The sequence below is a fragment of the Gobius niger genome (genome assembly GCF_951799975.1).
Source record: "Gobius niger genome assembly, chromosome: 9".
Taxonomy (NCBI): Eukaryota; Metazoa; Chordata; class Actinopteri; order Gobiiformes; family Gobiidae; genus Gobius; species Gobius niger.
In genome coordinates this window covers 23,465,839-23,486,292 of record NC_136860.1, presented here as the reverse complement: position 1 = coordinate 23,486,292, position 20,454 = coordinate 23,465,839, and the positions used below count along the sequence as shown (strand labels likewise).

Here is a 20,454-nt window from a genome sequence, read left to right as displayed (position 1 = left end):
TCAATTCTGCATATGTCTTAATTGGTTGTGTTCCACTTTCTATAACTTAATGGTGCTCAAAGAAAACATGGAAAAACCAGGAAGCTTTAACAGTTGCTCTGGGGAGTGTGTGGCTGCGATCAATTACTATGTTGGTTTTATTGACGTTTTTATATCATTTATTATACCAGTCAGCGCCATTGCTGTTTTGTACATTAGAGTATTTGTTGTGGTTTTGACTCAGGTTCGGGCCATGCGTTCCCAGACCACAGCCACAAATTCACAAAGAACTGTGTTTGCAAATAAATCTGAACTAAAAGCTGCCAGGACGCTGGGGGTTGTTATTTTGTTGTTTATTGTATGCCTGAGCCCGTATTACATTGTCATAATAGGCCAGGATGCCTATTTTAATGCTTCATCTGCTGCTGTTGTAATATATTTGATCTATTTCAACTCCTGTTTGAATCCCATAATATATACGTTTTTCTACCCCTGGTTTAGAAAGTGTCTCAAATATATAGTGACACTTCAGATACTGCAGCCTGGTTCTAGTAGGACACATATTATGTCTAGTAACAATTAGAGTGTTTTTGTACCGGACTTTGGCCGTACTTGTCATTCATAATTGTGCTTTGTAAAAAAAACTACACAGGATTGGTTTTCATCAGCACTGTGTAAACTGTGTCAAATATATATTTCAATAAAATAACTTTGAAAAATGGGTTTGATTGTTGTTATGAAGAAGGAGAACATGGTGCTTGCATTCTTGCAATTATTGTTATTACAATGTAATATGAACATCACATTAGTACTCCGAACCGTAATTTACACATTATATAACCCCTAACAATACAGGCTACATATTGAAGAAACTCTCTTAAATACTCCATAAAATACATGTTTTACCATCATGATTATTAGAAATAAGCAAAGGTTTTATTAGGGCTGATACAAGCCAGTGAAAGAAAAAAGGGCACAGTTACATAAAAAGCTTTAATGAAGTTCTTCTGTTTGTCACTGACATTCACAAGTCTAATTAACAAAGAACAGAGAAAAATGTAGTCAACTGTAAATGAAACCCTAAACTCCCTTTTTACTCCCTTTTTGTTTTCTGTTCTTTCATATCAAATACGGATATAGGGATTTTATTTATTTATTTATTTATTTTCAACACTTCATAAACTGCACATTATTGAAATGGCCAATTTTGTTCTGACCAGGGTCAATGGGTTAAAGGCGATCCAGGAAATAAGCTTGTCTTTGAAGACATACCCTTAATGTAGATTTCCACAGCAGAGCGCCAGGTGGGAGGGGATACTTAAATACTGCAGATAGAGGGTTCATGATAGTTATCTGTGCATTGCAAAGATGCCAACATGGAGACCATAGAGGAGCATGATTTCTGTTTCCCACATCTGTTCAATGCCTCTTGTAAAAGGCTTGCACAACCATATGTTTTAACTATGCTGGTTTATACTGTGCTATACTTTATTTCACTGGTGACTACAACTCTCAACCTGATCGTCATCATTTCCATCTCACATTACAAGTAATAACACTTTAGTAATGCAGTTTTTAGCAACATGTCTAATTGTTGTTCATACTGTGTTCTTAATATGTTTTACCCCGCAGGCAGCTCCACACTCCTACCAACCTCCTCCTCCTCTCTTTGGGTATTTCCGACTTTTCCGTGGGACTTCTCATGTTTTTCCAGACACTGTTTATTGATGGATGTTGGCTTTTTGGTGACGCTATGTTCATTGTGTATCAGTATCTGTCGTACGTTGTTACCTGTGCTTCAATGGGAACAATAGTGCTTATATCAGTGGATCGTTATATCGCTATCTGCCAGCCTTTACAGTACCACACAAAAGTCACTGAACAGAAGGTTAGACTGTGCATATGTCTCTCCTGGCTTTGTACTGTGATCTATATAGTGCATTGGTGCTTAAAGATAATATGGAACAACCGGGCAGCTTCAACAGCTGCTCAGGAGAATGCGTGGCTGCTATCAATTACTATGTGGGAATAGTTGATCTCTTCATCTCTTTTGTCTTCCCTGTTAGTGCCATTGCCGTTTTGTACATGAGGGTATTTGTGGTAGTTATATCTCAAATTCAGGCCATGCGTTCCCAGATCACAGCCGCTGCAAAATCTGAAAGAACCATATTCGCAAACAAGTCTGAACTGAAAGCTGCAAGGACGTTAGGGGTTGTCATTGTGATGTTTCTAATATGTTTATGCCCATATTATTTCGTTGTGCTTTCAGGCCAGGACACAGTGCTCCATGCCACGAATGCAGCAGCAGTGCTCTATCTAGTTTATTTCAACTCCTGCTTGAATCCTATAATATATACTTTTTTCTATTCCTGGTTTAGAAAGTGTCTTAGAAACATAGTAACGCTTCAGATACTACAGCCTGGTTCCAGTCAGACCCGCATACTCTGATCAGGGAAGAAGTTTACCCTTAGACTGGTCATGAAAATATAACGTTAAGAAGAATCTTTTTTGATTTTTTAAGTATATTACACTGAAAGGGCACAAGATCGAGATAGAACAATAGGATCGAAATGCAATCGATATTATCTGGATTTACGTAGGGCTACACAATATTCTTATTTGATGCCCTCCATTTCACCCTGTCGTTTTGACATCTATTGGTCTAATGTATACAAAATAGCCTAATATGTCGTCTAAGTTTCTATCTACTTACAATAATAGGACATATAGCGTGTCTAAATATGGAAGGCCTCACGGAATCACTATGGAATCACTAACATCATGCATCACATCTCTCTCTTATTTGTAACATAGAGCTCTTTCCCAGTTTGCACTTCTAAATATGAACTGGGCTGATATTCCTGAAGTTTGTATCAATCAATGATGGCTTGATGCTGGTTTCCTGACTCACAAGAGACAAGTTCACACCAGGTTAAGAGATAGAAGCCATGACACTAATGCTATAATTACCAATATGTTTTTTGTTTCTTGTTTTAGAGCAAACCGACCTGAAGGACCAGCTTTGCAAATGCCTCCGTTAAGTTGTCTTTAACACGCACTTTGCTTTGTTAACAATGTTCCAAGTTAACATAAAATAGTATAGGATATTCTTGAATTTAGCAACAGCCCAACTGTGTAGAGTCCAGTACAAAGACACTGTATTGAAGATGGTGCGTAAAAGACAGTGCTCGCAATAACAACCTTCAGACATCATCAGTGTTGAATATGAGCTTTTGTTGTCTTCATTTTGTGATAACACTCCCTTAGATGTTTCTTTCATGACATTTTGTAAAGGTTGAACGATTTAGCAGTCTGACAGGTTGTTTGAGACATGAAGAGAAAAGGCCAAATGTTCCAAAAGGTTTCTATTTTAAGAATAGAAAGAGATATAGCCACAAGGATTGATTGTGTGCAAGTCCCATGCTTGGACGACAAAGGCATAAAAAAAATAAAAAAAAACTATGTATTTACTGTTTCAAGCACTAATATTATGTATCATGTTTCTAATTTTCTCTTAAATAAATACATAAAATACAAAACTCTTGTCCAATGTCATCAGTTTGTGAATAATGGTTAATTAAAGCTTGATGACGACAATCCAACGCGCATGACATTAATGATATAATCCCAGAAAAATGATTCTTACACTTGAGACTTTTTCAACAAGTAAACTGACTTGACACTAGCTTTGTTAATGCCCCATATATTTCTCTATAGACACATTTTTCTGTAAGAAAACTCTGATGTTTAAATTGCCCCATGATCCAAACACCACATGTATCGAATGTGGGAGAACGTATTTAAGGCTCTTTCAGTGTTTTACAGTGACTAAATTGGCACAGTATCTAGAAATATTAAATAATAGACTAATTGTTCTGGAGATTGGAGATAGATCAGGACACAAACGCGTAAGTGATTGCCGCCTAAAACCCTTCGTAGAGCATTATTTTGAATTCATTTATTTTGGCCCTGCAATTGTTTTTATGTCTTGTGTTTAATGTGTTGACCTAAAAAATCATCACGACTCAAGACAGTCTTTGACAGGCATTTGTCTCCCTCTGCTGGTGATCTCTGTACACTTACACTAGAACATTGTTAACTCTGACAATGTTCAAATCCAGGCTGAAAACAGTTCTTTGTAGCCATATGACAACTAAAAGTATTTTATCTGCACTCTTGCCTTTTACTGTAATTGATTATTTTTTCATGTTGGTGTTTTACTGATTTGATCTGTTTTCTTGTAATTTTATGCAACTGTGAAGCACTTTGAGTTGCCTTGTGTATGAATTGTGCTCTACAAATAAACTTGCCTTGCATTGTATGTGAATCCTTTAAAAAAAAAAAAAAATGCTTAAAAATAGTGGTATTATTACCAAGTGTTGTCAATAACTAGGGGTTGAGTGGGACGCCCTGGGGGCGGCATAAATAGCACTGACAGTGACAAACACTTACAGGTGACTTGAGTAGCATTTTTGTTGTACACTTACATTTCATTTTACCTTTCCAAAACAGTCCAGTCAGTGAGGAATGTGCGCTCCCAAAGTTCAGAACCTCTTTCAGATATTCCAGTTTCTCCTTCAAGGGGTGGTCCCCAATGCACTAAAATTGGAGACTAATCTCATTAGATATCTTTAGCAGAGAGCTCAAACAGTGGCTAAACCAGAGTTTTCCACATGTATAAAATGTGCAATATCTTAAACAACGGTGTTTTACCTACTCTAACCTAAAAACCCCATGAACATAGCGTTATCATGTGCTATAACGCTTAAAACAATACATCTGGTTCATCCAATGTTGTTGCTAAGTCCATACTAAATAAATAAATGATCAACCAATGACACTCTGTGAAATCACATATGTTAACCAAACATTAAATACAGGACAAATATTACAATCTCCTGGCTCAGAATGGAGGTTAGTGTTAAATTCCTCCTCAAAAGCTCAGACCCTACAGCACAGAGAAGGGGCTGAGCGAGACAGGATTCTTTCACTGTCCCTTAGGCACATATAACATGGACAAAAAGAAAGCAATTTTTGGATTGTTTAGTTCAAGCATGAGAATATAAAGGTTAAGGTTAAGGCATACGTTATTAATCCCCATAGGGAAATTAAATTTCGGCATTTGACCCATCTGCAATGCCGCTGCACGGGGCAACCTGTAGGAGCAGTGAGCATCTCCAGATGAGGAACCAGGCTAATGGCCACCAGAAACACCTGGCTGGAGGATTAACCTATTGTACAAAGGTGAAAGTGGGTAAAGTGGGAGATTTGATCCTCTTTATTGTTCAAATGCATGCATTTCTATTTCATAAAATTCACCCTGAGCTGGTGGGCTAAGTGTAGAGAATAACTGGTGCTGAAGGTAATATAAAATTTGGACAAAATATTCAATTAGCTATAACGTTGCTACCTCTAAAATAATGTTTAGTTTTAGTGTTTAGTGTTTTGGTAAAGTGATATGTTGTATTTAGCCAGCCGTTTGGGACAAATTATATTCACACACTGACAATAAGCAATACTGAATAACATTATTAAAGGTCTTTTCATTCTGTTTTCCTCCATTCCTCTCTCACAACTTGCTGCTGGGTTATACCACAGCTGCCCTAGGGCAACAAAAACAAGGATGCTGTTGTGACGAGGACCTCTGACAACTACAAATCCCAGTCTCACACATTCATGTGTGTAATGAGGTTTGTTAGAACAAAACACTGCTTTTCCTCTCCAGAACAGAAGTTCCTCAGGAACTTTAAAGACACTTTCCCCTTATTCATCCACTTCTGAATTAAATCCTGCTCACGTATGGGCCGTTTAGTTTGAAGATTTGACTGATGAAGGCAAATATTATACCACTGAAAAATTATGACGATGTTTTTGCAATACATACATAAAGTTGAAGCTGTATACTTATTTTGTGATACATCTATTTAAATAAAAAAAAAAAAAAAAAAGAACCATTAATCCTATTATAGAATTTGGTTTTAGACAAGTGAACGTATTAATGTCAGAGTGGGGATGTTTGTTTCTGTTTGTTAAGGGGTCCTGCAGGTTCCAAAACCTTTGAGAACCCCTGGTTAGACACAGACATGAGCTATAACAGAATTGCCTGGACAATTGTATAGCCTACAATTATAAGTGCCCTCTGAATTGTTTCAAATTATTTATTTGGTATCTTCTATTGTAATGATTGCGTTTTCTGCCTTTCTTTTCTTTTTTTATTTAAAAAATACTGACCTACAATAAAGTTGAGAGACACCAGCAGGGGGCAGCATTTGACATACAAATGCCAAATGGTTCCCTCGAGCTTTGTGTGTAGCCTATATTCTACGGTAATTCCCCTAAAAATCAAGTTAAAGAATTTAGTGGAGAAACATAACGCAAGAAATGTGTAGCTTTAATTAGTTATAGATAGGTAGGACTTTTTAAAAACAATACAAGATTGTCCCCATAACCTTTCAATTTAGATCTTAGATCTCAACACACATGCCTATAGGAATAGAATAGAATAGAATAGAATAGAATAGAATAGAATAGAATAGAATAGAATAGAATAGAATAGAATAGAATATTAGTCTGATTGGCTCAAATTGATCCTGGGTTGGGCTGGACCATGGGCTGGACAGGAAATAGGGCGGTGTGAACGCACAAATCATGGATACGTGCACCCGCTGAGTTTTTAGGATCTATCTGCGTATCAAGGAAATGGGGTAAGCTTATTTTCAAAATAAGATTTAAAAACTTGACGTACAGTGAATGTCAACGGTTTTATCTTAATGCATTACATCAGTGTGGAACACACTCCACCAACACAAATATGCTTTTCTACGTCTAGTTTTATTTTGATCGACAATCTCTTTAGCTTGGTCAGGACAAGGAAGGAAATAAAAATATGCCAATTAAACGGGTCCATTAATTGACTTTAGTTATTCTAATCACAAAGTCAAAAAAGAAAATGATGACGGATTCATATTTGAAGAACTTAAAACTTGCCCGGGGCTCAATCAGACATATATCCTAAACGTGATTTTGTTGTGAAACTTTCTCCCGGAAGTGCCTCCCGTCGCTCCGAGCGACTTGACGCTCCAGAGCGGTGTTGGGATCAGTGTGGCAGAGGGGCAATCGGGGAAAACTGGGAAATCTGGGAGAGGGGACTCGGTCGTGACCGGGACTGAACCGACAGGCACCCCGCCACAGTGCTGCCTTTTTCGGGGTGGGATTTACCTCCGCGTCGCCTCATCTCAGATCCCGAGCTGTCGGCCGCCGCTCTTTTGCCTGAAATCTCCTGGGTCCACACAGTAAGTAGCTCACTCCGCTCACCTCAACGCATCCCTACCCTACATTCACCCTTGCGTCCGTGGTCTCACACCGTTGTTCTATGGGGACTTATTTCATGTTGTGTACGATCGTCCCTGTTGTCTTTATTTGTGCGTAAAACAAAGCGCAAAGCCTTCTCATGCACTGCTACAAAAGGCCAATCAATCCCGTTAGATGCTGATGTGTAGCCTATGCAGAGAAAGGGGAGGTGGGGGGGTCAACCCGAAACGACGTATGATAAAAGGCTTTCATGTTTGGGGACGTAATACATGGGTTTTTGCCTGTGCACGCGGCAGGTCTATGTTATCTTTACATAGCAGAAACACTGCCCGGGCCTGAAGGCTCCCTTTTCGCGGCCTGGATGCGCTCGCTCGCCGGGAAGCAGCGTGCACCGGCTCACAGCGCCCTTTGCTGCCACAGGAATATTTGCGTTTTTACTGCTGCAGCTTGGAGGCCAAGCGTGCTGAGCTGACACAAGCAAGGCGTGGCATTCATATAACATTACACACACACATGGGCGTGTTCACAGCAGCTGCCACACAACTCACATCACATTTATTACACTGGTATAAGGCAACTGAATATGACCTTTTGAATTTAACACCTGGACTAATTCAATGAAGGTCTGGGCTGGCACTCAGTTGCAGGTCATTTAAAATTCAACATCATCAGACATGCAGGCCTCCAGTCTGCCGGTTTGTCCAGGTCTCTCCCATCTAAGGCCACAATCAGCCATAGCCAACTTGAACAGTCACTGACAATGTGATGTGTGAAACTGTAAACATATCGGAACCCTTATCATTTTATTTAACACTTTCACAAAGCCAAGAAAAGGTTTTGCCTGATGGGCCATCCAGTATTACACAGGAGCCTTTACACCATTAATAACAAGTAAAAACAAAAGTAAAACACACTTTCCCCATACTTTTGGTTTGTCTGAACATTATACATCTTGGAAAGTTAAGCCTGGTAGACGGTCAAAGTTTGTTCCGTTCCTCCACATAAGACTAGGGTCCAAACCTCTTAATCGTGGCACAAAATGAAGCACCTCGTTCAACAAATACTTTATATTTGGTCTAACAAAGGGTTTAGGGGTTTACTTTCCAAGAAACTTTAAAGGAATTGACTGTATTTCCAGCATTTAATTTGATCTAGCTGATATGTGTGTTAATATTTCTCCAAATCATCCTGGGAGTCAAAAATGTCTTTGCTGGAGGGCCAAATTTGGCTCCAAGGCCTGATGTTACACACTCCTGTCAGACATTACTCTGTTACATATGATAGGTGATAATTGTCACATTTCCGCCCTTTATATATTAGTTTCACATATTGCTTTTAACCCATTTCTGAATTGAAACCATTGTTACAGTGTAGCATCCTATAGCAGGAGTTGTTTGGAAATGTCTCGGACCTGCTAAGTCTCTTCAATGGGCTTTGGAAACCATGACAAGCTCTACTATATCTGCATGAACAACTAAACCCTTCCACTGACTTAACTATTGCTAGGCCCATCAAAGCTGGAGGGTAATTCTGGATGATGGATTTGAGACATTTCTACCACACAGTTACATGCAGCAAAATGGAGCAGAAATTTAACCATCCTTGTAGCGTAGTGAGTTAACTGGAGTATAAAAATCCCCCATTGCCCTACTTGTACTTTCCACCAGCCTGTCTATGCGCCGCATCTGCAGGGTCTGTAGTCTGCGCTGGTTTCCCTGGCAACTTCACACAAATGAGGGCTATGTGAATCATTCTCATAGCCAAGATTGTGTACAAAAACAATATTTGAAGACATCACTTGACAGATAAGCAGACTGCTGTATAAAAGTGTTCAAACTGTTTTATTTAGTCTGGATCATTTTGTATACAAACCCTTAAGACGCCGTTAAGCCCCATCTTAGGCCTGGTTTAGTCCTAATGTAGGCCTGGACAGTCCTGTTATAGATCTTGTGGTACTTGGAAAGCGATTTTCTTTGATGTACCAATTTTGATATTTTGATCCCAAAATCTTCAGGTCATGAACTCAGGGACCCCTCAAAAGATTATATTAATGTTAGGAGCAAAAGTTTTAATCCAGTGAATATTGAACTGTTTTATCCTGTTTAGACTAGAGGAATCTGATCACTGAATGCTTGAAAATATAATTTCATTCCATTTAAAAAAAAAAAGAAGGTAATCTCTGGCGATATGAGACATATTGTTACACTGATATAAGGCCACTGAATATGACCTTATGAATGAGTAGCCTAAAGGGGACACACATGTGTTCTTCATTCATTCTAGAGCCTTAAACATTAATAACAATGCAGACTTACCACTCAATTTCTTTGTTGCTATGCTGTTGCTAAGATGGAATGCGGTCTGCATACCCCCATACAAAAAGGAAATGGTTGCTTGTTTGCAAAATTAATAAAGGCAAGTTAGACAACAGCATAATATTGCACAGTTGTTTCCTAATAATGTGAAAGAACAGATTGTTGTTTTTACAGAATTATGTCAAACCTGTACAATTGCTAAACTTGGAATGACAACATGAAACTATGCTACAGTGGTCACATCTGTATCAGCTGCTCTGAGTGCTTTAACAGGATTCTCACTCGTGGCTTTGAAAGGTCAAGTGGGGTCACCATCTGATGTTGTTGTTTTTGTGCTTTCATTCGCTCTTTCCGCTTGTTCGTATTCATGCCAAATGTATGGCAAAGTCATCTCTAGCTCTCTCAGGAAATTCCTCCCCATGTTCCCTTTGGGAAAGACTGATGGCGATAGCAGGGGGTGATGGAGCAGATCCAGTGCAGTGGGACATCCCAGATCTTTCTATTCTTAAACAGTCAATTTGGCTGAATAAGCTTTTCACAGACAGACAGATAGACAGATAGACAGATAGACAGACAGACAGACAGACATGTGCCGCTATACTCAAGCTGTGCAGTTGATCGAAATTGAAATCTCAGCTATGGTCAATCTCAAATATGGTCATGGGGCTTTTTTAACCATCAGTTTACAATACTGTAGCCATAATAGCACCAGGTTTAAATGAACTGTATTCTTTTCTTTTCATATAATGTTAGTTTTTTTTATTCTAAAGGTCTATCTTGCCTAAAAGCTATTTGTTAAAACCTAATACCTAGTATTATTAAAGCAGCAGCAGATTCATTACGCATTTTTTACTAATGTATCATTCTCTCATTTACATATCTGATGTGGGGCCCTAAAACTGTTATACAGACATATTTTCCATCTTGCACTTGCTACTTAACACCTGGTTTGCCCCTTGGTATTTTAATTCTATATATATCAGATATGGCATGAGTTTAGTGTTCTTAGCTATGTAACATATTAGGTTTATATCATACCTCATGTTTGTTAGTACTACCATAGTCTTTTGTTGCACCCTGATTGCAATAACTGCTTGTCTGATGTTTATTGTTGAAACAGCCAAATGGTAGCAGAACACAGTGGTTGAGCCGGTGTTCTTTCTCTCCCTCCTACACACAACTCATGTTATTAATGGAGTAACCAGATGAGGAAACACTATACTCCTAAAACCTTGTGTCACTAAGGTGTTAACCCAAAAGAGAACAATTGTAAGCTTTAAGAATGGGTTGATTTCTTCATCTTGCATCTTTAAACCTGTTTTAAAGTTATATAGTTGATGGTACTATGTCTCTGGCCCAATGTAACACGTGCACCAGGGAAACCTCTCCTAAGTCTCATGGGTCAAAGGTGAGGGTATCCATTTAGACTCACGGTGTTGGTCTGAAGGACATTCCTCACATGCCCCCTGTGACGAACAAGGAAGTGTGGGAAAACAAACTCAGAGGAGGTTGGTGTGCGTGGTTAGTGAAGTCAGGGCAACCTTACCAGCAAATTGTGTGTCGGCTCATTCTGAACCTTCAAACTGCGCTCTTTATGCATTCACTATTTTGGCTATAATTATAAGTGCACCTGAATGACAAGAGGATCTTTAAAATCAACATAGTACGATCAGAGTTTGAATCAACAGAACTGTGGAAATTACTCTATTTTGGATATTATAATCAAACTGGTGGTGGTGGGCGGATGGGGTGATGATGTCGATCATCTGGAGGAGATTGGCAGCCTCCTCCAGGGCAGCTGTGGCTACGTGTAGTTTACCACCTCTGAGTATGAAGCGAGTACAGTGTAGCACTTTGAGGAAAAACTCAAGCTTGTAAATGTGCACTACAGATAAAAGCTGTTGTTATTATTGATTGACTGCGGAATTCTTCCGCAGTCAATTATTGGTTTTCATGTTCTTTATTATTATTCCTCTTCCATCTTTTTCCCGATTTTCTAGAGCTTTCAGCACCTTCATGCTTTGTGCAATTTATGCAAGTTATGCATCAAAATGTTCCGCATGTTGAGGAGAAGGGTGCTATTACTTTTGGATCTTCTGCAACTTATGGTTTTTCCGCAATCGGCCGAAATGTCGGAGATTTTTCCCATTGACTTATAATGGGGCTGCCGCAAATCCATGCTTTTCTGCACTTTTTTCTGCATTTTCTGCAATTTCTGCACTTTGTGCATGTTCAGCTTCTGCAACTTGTGGGTTCTGAGAAAAAATTGTCCTTCTGCAGTTTTCCAGTTTTTTTTATACAGGAGTTTGAAATTTTTGCATTGGTGTGTATGGGGGAATCCAGCCAATGGGGAGACTCCAGGACTTTCAGCCATTTGTGCAGCTTCTGCCAATCAAGCACTGAGGCCATTTCAACAGTTTGACCAGTTTATGGAATATAAAAGTTTATGCAACATTAACAATTCATGCAAAGTAACCACTTTATGGGATTTAACCAGTTTATGCATTTTAAACCGTTTATGCAACTTAAGAGTTTATGCCATTTAGGATTAATGAATTTTAAAGAGTTTATGCAATTTACATAATTTATGCGAATTATCCCATTCATGCATTTTACCACTTTATGCAGTTTATACAGTTTATGCAAATTTGATTATGCAATTTGAAGAGTTTATGCAATTTCTGCATTTGCTTCCCGCATTTCCGCAGTCAATCGCAATGGCGCAGCCATTGCATTTCTAGTTATTATTATTATTATTATTATTATTATTATTATTATTATTATTATTATTATTATTATTATTATTATTATTATTATTATTATTATAGGTTGAAGGGAGGTCCTGAAGCTCCCTCAGTTGAGAACCACTTGTAAATTATTGGTTTTGCAGTTTTAGAGTTACCGGATAGCCTCAACCAAAGCAATTTTGTTAAGTTACATATTCAGAGAATGGTGTATGTCAAATAATTTTTGTAGCTTTTTCTTTTTTGAATCGGACAGAATTGATTATATACTTTGCAATGTGAGTCCACAAATTTGTAGCGTAGTGTTAATTAATATTAAGATTAATGTTGATCCATGTCCACATTTATTGTTCATTGTTGCTTCTCACTAATAGCGTTTCTGTTTTGAACGGTGTTGTTTTGCACATTTGTGCCTCACATCTTCGTCATGATGTTCTGATGTTCTTTCACCACTGTCAGCAATCTGTCTGTTGTTTAATGCCACACAGATGTCGACTTTCTCTGGCTGCTGTTTCTGCACAAGCCTCACTTTAGGAAAAGTTAATCTCATTACTCCTTCTGTGTCTCTTTAAAAAAATAAAAACCCTCTCTATTTCTTTTCTTGTTTTTTGTTCCATGGAGCTTCATCATTCTTGCCAAAACACTTTCTTCTTTTCTTTGACTTTTCCCTCTGTCAGAGCTGAGTGGAGATGCAGGGGCAGGCTGTGCAGCTGGGAATCAGGAGTGTCATTCTCAATGCTTTTAAATGTTGCTCCAAGGGCTTTGGATTTACATGTTCAGATGTAGTACCCTAACACTCAAATTAGGATTCAAATTCAAGTCTTCCTCATCTTATAGTATGCACGTACTAGCTCAGCTCTTAATGGTTTATAGAACCTTTAATTAGTAATGTTGGCTAACGTAATACATTAAGGATCCTGTCAGATGTACAAAATCATGCATCATTCATAGGCATATAGTAAATAAGCAGGTTTTCAGTCTGGACTCCCAGTACTAGGACTGGGCCAGTGCACTTCTGTCATGACACAATGTTATAATGTTGAAGCCGATATGATGTATTGTGATATAATTATATTTGCTATACAACAACTTTCCAGCTCAGTGTTATATCGATGGCTATTCTATGCTTGAGCATGTATTCATTGAAAAGTAAGCAAAAGTCGAGTTTTGAACAGTTATAAAACCAAGTATTAGTCAATCTGACAAACTCACACATGACAATGAATAATAACCTAATGTTTGTTCTGTTCCCACCTGGCAGAATCGTATTAAGTCACCTTTGGCCACTATTGACATAAGCAGTGAGTCGACAGCCTCGGTGTTGTAAGACGTCGAGACAAGTATAGTATTGCAATAATTGTGATACTGTGTTTCAATATATGATGCCACTGTCAAATAAATATAGTCATAGTCATAAAAAAGATTCATTATGTTTCATGAGAGACTATAGGCACAGTTGAGCCTAACGACCTAACCATTTTTAGAGTGCGGTCAAATAGAGGTTTCAGAATCATATAAAATTCATTCCTTTTAACGGTCTTGAACGACAGAGCTGGAACTGTCAGTCACGCATAAAAACAACATACTGTGATAGTCTGCTTTTCAGTGTTCAATTATAACAGCTCACACCAGAAAAGGCTGTAATTACACACGACCTCTACAAACTAGCCTGTAATGTCAGTGTAATGTTAGTGTGGCACATGCGACAGAAGAGTGACTGTGTGGAACTGTTAAGTGTCTGTAGCTTTGGGGAAACTGTTGATAGTGTAAGCCTGTACTTTCCATGGGTAATGCAGAGACCATATGTCCTGTAATGTGCGGTGGCAGGTTTCACGTGTGCTAATGTTATGGCTTTGAGGAATCGTACCCGGGCTACTGTTTTGCTGCGCTCCCTCCTTCTAATATTTGAAAACACACACACACGAGAACTGGATCCGTCCCAAAACCGCAGTTACCTCCCAATGTGCCGACTGCGCTTCAGTGGAGGTGGAAACTATTTGAGCCGTCCCCTGTCTGTCTTTCACTTCGGTTTGGATCAAAACACTGAAGACGAGGAGCGATATAGTCCTCCTTTAGGTGTCTAAAGTGAAGGCCCAGGAACGCTATTTTCCTACCCTGAACTATGGCTATAATATAAATAACTTTGCACCACTTCAATTTTGCCTGACACACGATGGGAACTGGCCCGTTAAAATGCTCCGACAACTTTGGAAAATTTGGTGGATGGAAAGTGCGCAAAAGGCACGTCACTAATTGCTGCGTAGGTGTATGAATAGTCCACACAAAATTACTCATATTTCGCCTTTCGAGTTTGGATGTCCTGACTTTTGCTCATTTTGGGTCACAGGAAGGGCCTAAAGCCATTTTTGGAAGTGGCCCTGCTTTAAGGAAACTAGTAAAACTTCAGAAGAGACCCCCACAGAGTCCAAAAGGGCATTTTTTTTGTAATTCAAATAGTCTGTTTGTGATTAGTGAAAATGCCCGATGTGCAACAAATGAACCTGTGTTGTCCGTGGATCACTTAATAAACAGTGTGAGGCATCAACTGAGGGATTGTCCATCTCTGTCCAGACAGATTACAAAAGCCTTAAAAGCTACTTTACTTCCAAGCTGTGTTTTAATTTGCACATTTTGCCTTTTTAAGCACCGTTAACAGAAAAACTTGCGAGCTGGCAACTTGGCTCAAGTGCACACAGCCACAAGCTTGTAATTGAAGTTATTATATTTTGTCCGTGTTTAAAGACGGGCAGAATGAGCTAATGTCTTGTTTTTCTGCAAGCTATAACTGGCTCATTTATTCACATGTTCAGGGTCCAGTCACTGCCATGAACGTCAAATAAGAAGACGAGTGCTGCCTCTTCGCAAATCATCTTTTAACAGGACATGGAAGTTGACAAAGAGTTATACAAGGAATAGATTGGTCAAGTTTAGGGTTAAGAAAAGGGATTGTGTGAAGGCCAGGGGGTCTACAGTCTGTCGGATCCATGATGTCGGGGGGAAATAAAGTGACTAATGCACCAGAGCCACTTGCAGATGCCTGGGTTAGATTTAGGAATTGACCCCTTCTGATTGGCACTGCTTTCCTGCTCTCCCGCCCTGTTATATGTTCTGTTTCATTCAATGTGGAAAAAACCCTCCCTATAGAAACACAAAAATAGACTTCTGCTTTTCATTAGTTTTTTCCCATTTCCCTATATTTAAGTATTGTTTTGGCAGTGAAACAGTGGAAGACCTGTTTGAACTGGATGCGATCTAATGGTTTATAGCTGAGTCAGACTCCGTCACCTCTCCTTCACTCTGTCATTACATGATTAACTCCATACCTCTCTGTAAATATGGGGTATTTCTATGCGGCCCCAGTGTGTCTCAGCATGTTGCACTTTTCTGCACGACCAAGTCATTTTCACAGCCTAAGGCCACGCTCACGTTTATGTAAGGCCACTACAGAGAACATTAATAACATTCAGCCACAAGTCGGAAAACACACCTGGAAGATACAAAGTGGGCCCTCTTTGATTATTTGCTCGCTGTGTTGCTGTTCAAGAGGATGATGCTGGTTCCTACCGCAGTTGTAGAAGCTGGCTGGACTCCGTTCAACTGCGGACAGACAGAAATGGAAAATTTAGAAACATACTGAGGTGGTTAGTTGAGGTGTCCTTTGTGGTAAAGGAAAATGTGTATTAAGAGTTCAAAAGAAGACGTGTTGGAGTTCATACAATCCCGCTTTGTTGTGGATGAAAACGAGGAATGTTTTAGCAGCAGACTTGTTGTGTTGCATATTTCCAGCTTAGTTTCCATTGACATTAAAGGGTAGATGAAATGTCCCTACTACGGAGACAAAAAATTGCTATGGAAGATTCAGAATAAGTGTTTTTTTGTTGTTTTGGTCCCAAGCATAAACCACAGGATCTATTGTACCAGGAAATGTGTACAATATTGTCATCTTAATAATATGCAAATAGTATGGATTAAAAGTAGCAAAATTGTATGTCGAGGAAGCCGAAAGACAAGACATTATCACGGCTGTCCAATACTCCTACAGCTAAATGATTGTCTTGCCCAGTCATGTGAGTGGAACTTGCTTTCTGCAGTAGTTGAACCCAGTCACTCGCTGACCTTGTATCAGCCTGTGCCACTGCTGAGTAAAAGCAGTAAAGCTCAGGGCAGTGATTCTCCCTGACAGCTCTGCAGTGCCCACTCCTCTGCAGCACCACTGAACCTGCGCGTGCCTCCGCTCGGGATTTGCGTGTTGCATCTGATCGCATCTCTACGCTGCTGTTCGAAGGTTTCTCGCGTCTGGTGATCACAGACAGGCTGCTAATGTAAAATAAGAGCAATTTTCTGCTAGACTCAACACTGTTTAGGCCGTCAGCACTCAGTTGCATTTGGTGTATGAGGATGAGATAATCCCGACTTTCAACCTCTCTTGCATGAATGGGTATGGTCAAAACACTGCAAAAACCATATGTCGGCATTTCAAAATATTGAAATCACAGTGCATGAATGAAGGGAGACATTTCACTTGAATATGGATTGTTTTCATCCCCCCTAAAAATAATCTACCCGTAATTCATAGAATCGTAGAAATGTTGCCGCAAGAACACATTTATTGCAGTCACAAAACTATTTGCATAAATATCTAGGCCAAATTCTAATTGTAGACGGAAAAAGCGTATGGTTCTAGTTGCAATAGCCTAAAGCTAGCAGTTTAATGCAGATGGCAGGCAAATTACCATTATTCCTACCAATGCAACTCTCCCTAGACCAATAAAAGTTTTGTGATCCTCAAAGTAACAGCTAAAACTGACATGCAGCGCTGGCATCGTGCCCAGCAGTGTGCCCCTGGGATACTTCCTTTAAACCTGACGCTGTGCATGGGGGCAACCAAAGCCTAGCTGTTGTAGGACTGCATATTCCTCAAAGCGAGCACAAATCCATTTTTTTTATTATGGAAGCCATGCCAAAATTAGATAATTATTCTTAGTGCTTGCTTCAAGAGTTGTGCACTTTATAACAGTGATAACTCAAACATGTTTAGCTACTTATTGCAACCAGAAGACACCTGCGCTTTGTAAAGAAAGCCTTCTCTCTACATCTAGTAATTTGGTTGTAGTTTAGATCATAAAGTAATGAATGGGTAAATGTATCTAAAAGCTAATTGCTAAAGCCCATGAACAAGGATGAGTAAATGTTCGGGCTCATATGAAACCTTGCTCTGCACCACGACCAGCCAAAGGGCCATACTTTGGATAATGTCTGATATTGAGGGTGCAGTTTGAAAACATGTAGTGTCAGATTTCATTTCTCTTCAAGTTGGATGCTTTAGCCTTCTAGAGGTAACCTAAAAGCCAGTGGCCCATGTGAATGTAAAAGCAGGCTTTTGAACCCCGGGGTGAGGGTGAGTGCGGTGTGCAGCGAGAGCATGCAGCAGTAATGCGAGCTGACGTCTGGCCTTGTGCAGACATGGATGTGCAGAGTCTGTCTGTTAGCATGTGTTTAACATGTTTGCTGTGTTACTGGGCAGAAAGGTTCTGTGGCATCGTTAGCAGCGGGAGATTTACTTTCATACAGCATGTCTTGTTAGCATCAGAAACAAATTCATCAAATTTGTTTTTCCCTTTAAGCATTTTGCTTTTTTGTCCTCTCTGAGAAGCACATTTTATTTGCCTTTGGTCATATACCAGTTAATCTTCTTCATATGTAATGTTTCGGTTTCTCTGGTTGCAGATCGGTCTAAAGTAGGACTGCACAGCATGTCGTACAAAAGATTGTATCGCGATATTTGGTGATGCAATATCCATATCGCAAAAAGCCACAATGTGTCGCAACATTCCTTATATATACAACGTAGATACATGTGCTAAAGTTTCCTGTTTCCTAATTTAGTAAAATTGTAATCTTTATATTGGTCATGATGTGATGTTTTGTAATTCTTCTTTTTGACACAATTTGCTGAAAAACTAGTTTCTTGTGATTTGTGTTTCATTACAATGGGCCATATCGGTTTGAAATGGTTTAGTGAAATATCACAATAATATTGTTATCGTAATATTGCACAGCCGTGTCACATATCGCAAGTTACTTCAATATCATGCAGCCCTTGTCTAAAGTCAATGGGCACAAAGTAGGCTACACTATATTGTGCCCTGTGACTTAATCTGAAGTAGATTGTAATAGTACATATTTTAAACATTGTAATACAATAGATCCTGTAATATCCTGTAAAATAAACAAAAAACTGCCCACTTGAGGTAAACTATTTGAGGACATATGTTGAATTTCTTCTATTTCTGAGAATAACAGAAACTGTGGTGGCCTGGTGCTTCAATAACAGTGGCATTGTTCTTTAAACCTTTGTCAAAACATCTTTGTCCTCATTGTTTAATAGAAATATTTGGTGAAGGTTTCTGGAGAATTTGTCTTAAAAACATGAGGTCTGGTTGTCTCCTTATTTCACCCTGGTGTTTGTCTGCGGCCTTCAGCTGCTGCGGCTGTAGACTAAACTATGTACAGCCCAGAGACAGGCTGTCCTAGCTATGTGTAAGGAGAGCACACATGTGCTACTGCATTCTCCTTCACTCTCACTTACCAAAAACACTTATAGCTCCTCAGGCACAAGCCCAACTAAAAACATAATAATGTATTTAAAAAATGTACACACATTGCTTTGGTAATCTCTTATTACAATTCAAGTATTTAAATTAAATTTAGCAAGTGAAAAGAGGTCTTTACTGAGTTTGAGTCTCAATCTGTTAAAGGCATGTCTTACTGGTGTAAATACCCTTATTGTTTATTGTTTATCCCACCTTAATTGGATACCCAGGGTCTGATAAGCACTGAAGTTATATTGTTCTCAGTCTTAAGATTGCTATATCCCCAGATTTGGCAGGACCCGTCATTTCACAACTGTAAAACGTCCAGTTGAGCAATTGCAACAAACAATCTGCTGAGGACTGAGCCAGAGCTTGACCATTTAAAAGTCCCTGTAAGCATATTAAACATACACATAGCAAATGACAGATTCAGAGTATGTCTACAATTACGCTCCTATTGTGTTAACATTTTAAAGGTTAAAGGAAAAACAAAACACTAGTGTCTATGTATTGTTTTGACAAAAATTTAATTGTCAAGAAGTAAAGAGTAGAAGAATAAAAAAAAAAGAATGAAAAATAACAATTATATGGGTAAACTAACTTCCCATTGCCTTCCATAATGCCTCGGCTTCTTCGCTGACGCTTAGACCAGACAGACATTTAAATTCCCCTATAAACATAAATATCTTCCATTTTACCCTAAAAAAAAAAAAAACCTTGACGCCATGTGCAGTGACAGAGAATTGTTCATCATCTGACTTGCATGTGTTGCTATTAATAATTTGCCACCGCAGATTTTTATTTCAACAGTTATTGTTTCAAAACCGGCGCTATTGACTAATCCTCCCTTATATATTTTAATGCAGTGAGTTGCAACACAATTCTAAGTTGGAACGATTTTGAATGACACATCGTTTTTGTTTCCTGCAGTGAAATGTGTAAAGCGCTGTGTCACAACCACTTCAATCCCATCAGCTCCGACCACATAAAAGCACGAACCAGTGGAGCAGACAACAAGAGCCTTTCAGAACAACATGCAGCAAACCCAGTATTAGCACAGTGACACAGCACACCGCCAACTACTATTTGGGCAGTGTGAGGTCATTTTTAGATCCTCTCTTCATGGATGCTTTTCGGGTCGGGAGCATAATCAATCACGCTAGCATGGATCGGGGGTAAATAGCAGTGATTTGATAAGTCGGAGGGGGTTACACATGGAATCACTTTATCCGTTGCATGTTAGTTGCGGATCCGCCCTGTGTGACTCATTCAAAGTGTGGGAAATTAATCGTATAAAAAAAGGGACACATTTTTTCCAAGTGTTTTCCTGCCTTCTTTCGTCTGACTGGCGATCTGGCTGTGTCATCAATCGGGGGCATTAATCATCTTCTTTTCAAAGGCACATGTTGCTGCCTTCTGTGGATGCGCACACAGTAAACTGATTGTGATGCTAAATGCAGCCCCTAATTCAGCGCAAATAGGAGTTTCCTGCAGCGCATGGGACTATTATGT

The 20,454-nt window shown here is 39.2% G+C and overlaps 1 protein-coding gene across 2 annotated transcripts in view; it reads left to right on the top strand.

Annotated features, from left to right (window-relative positions):
• The first annotated feature begins 7,035 nt into the window (after window positions 1-7,035).
• raph1a (Ras association (RalGDS/AF-6) and pleckstrin homology domains 1a) overlaps window positions 7,036-20,454 on the top strand; it is a 52,439-nt gene continuing 39,020 nt past the window's right edge. For both annotated transcript variants that reach the window (XM_079563157.1, XM_079563156.1), the window contains exon 1: window positions 7,036-7,271. The gene's annotated coding sequence lies outside the window, so the exon portion shown is untranslated. The remainder of the gene's footprint in view (window positions 7,272-20,454) is intronic.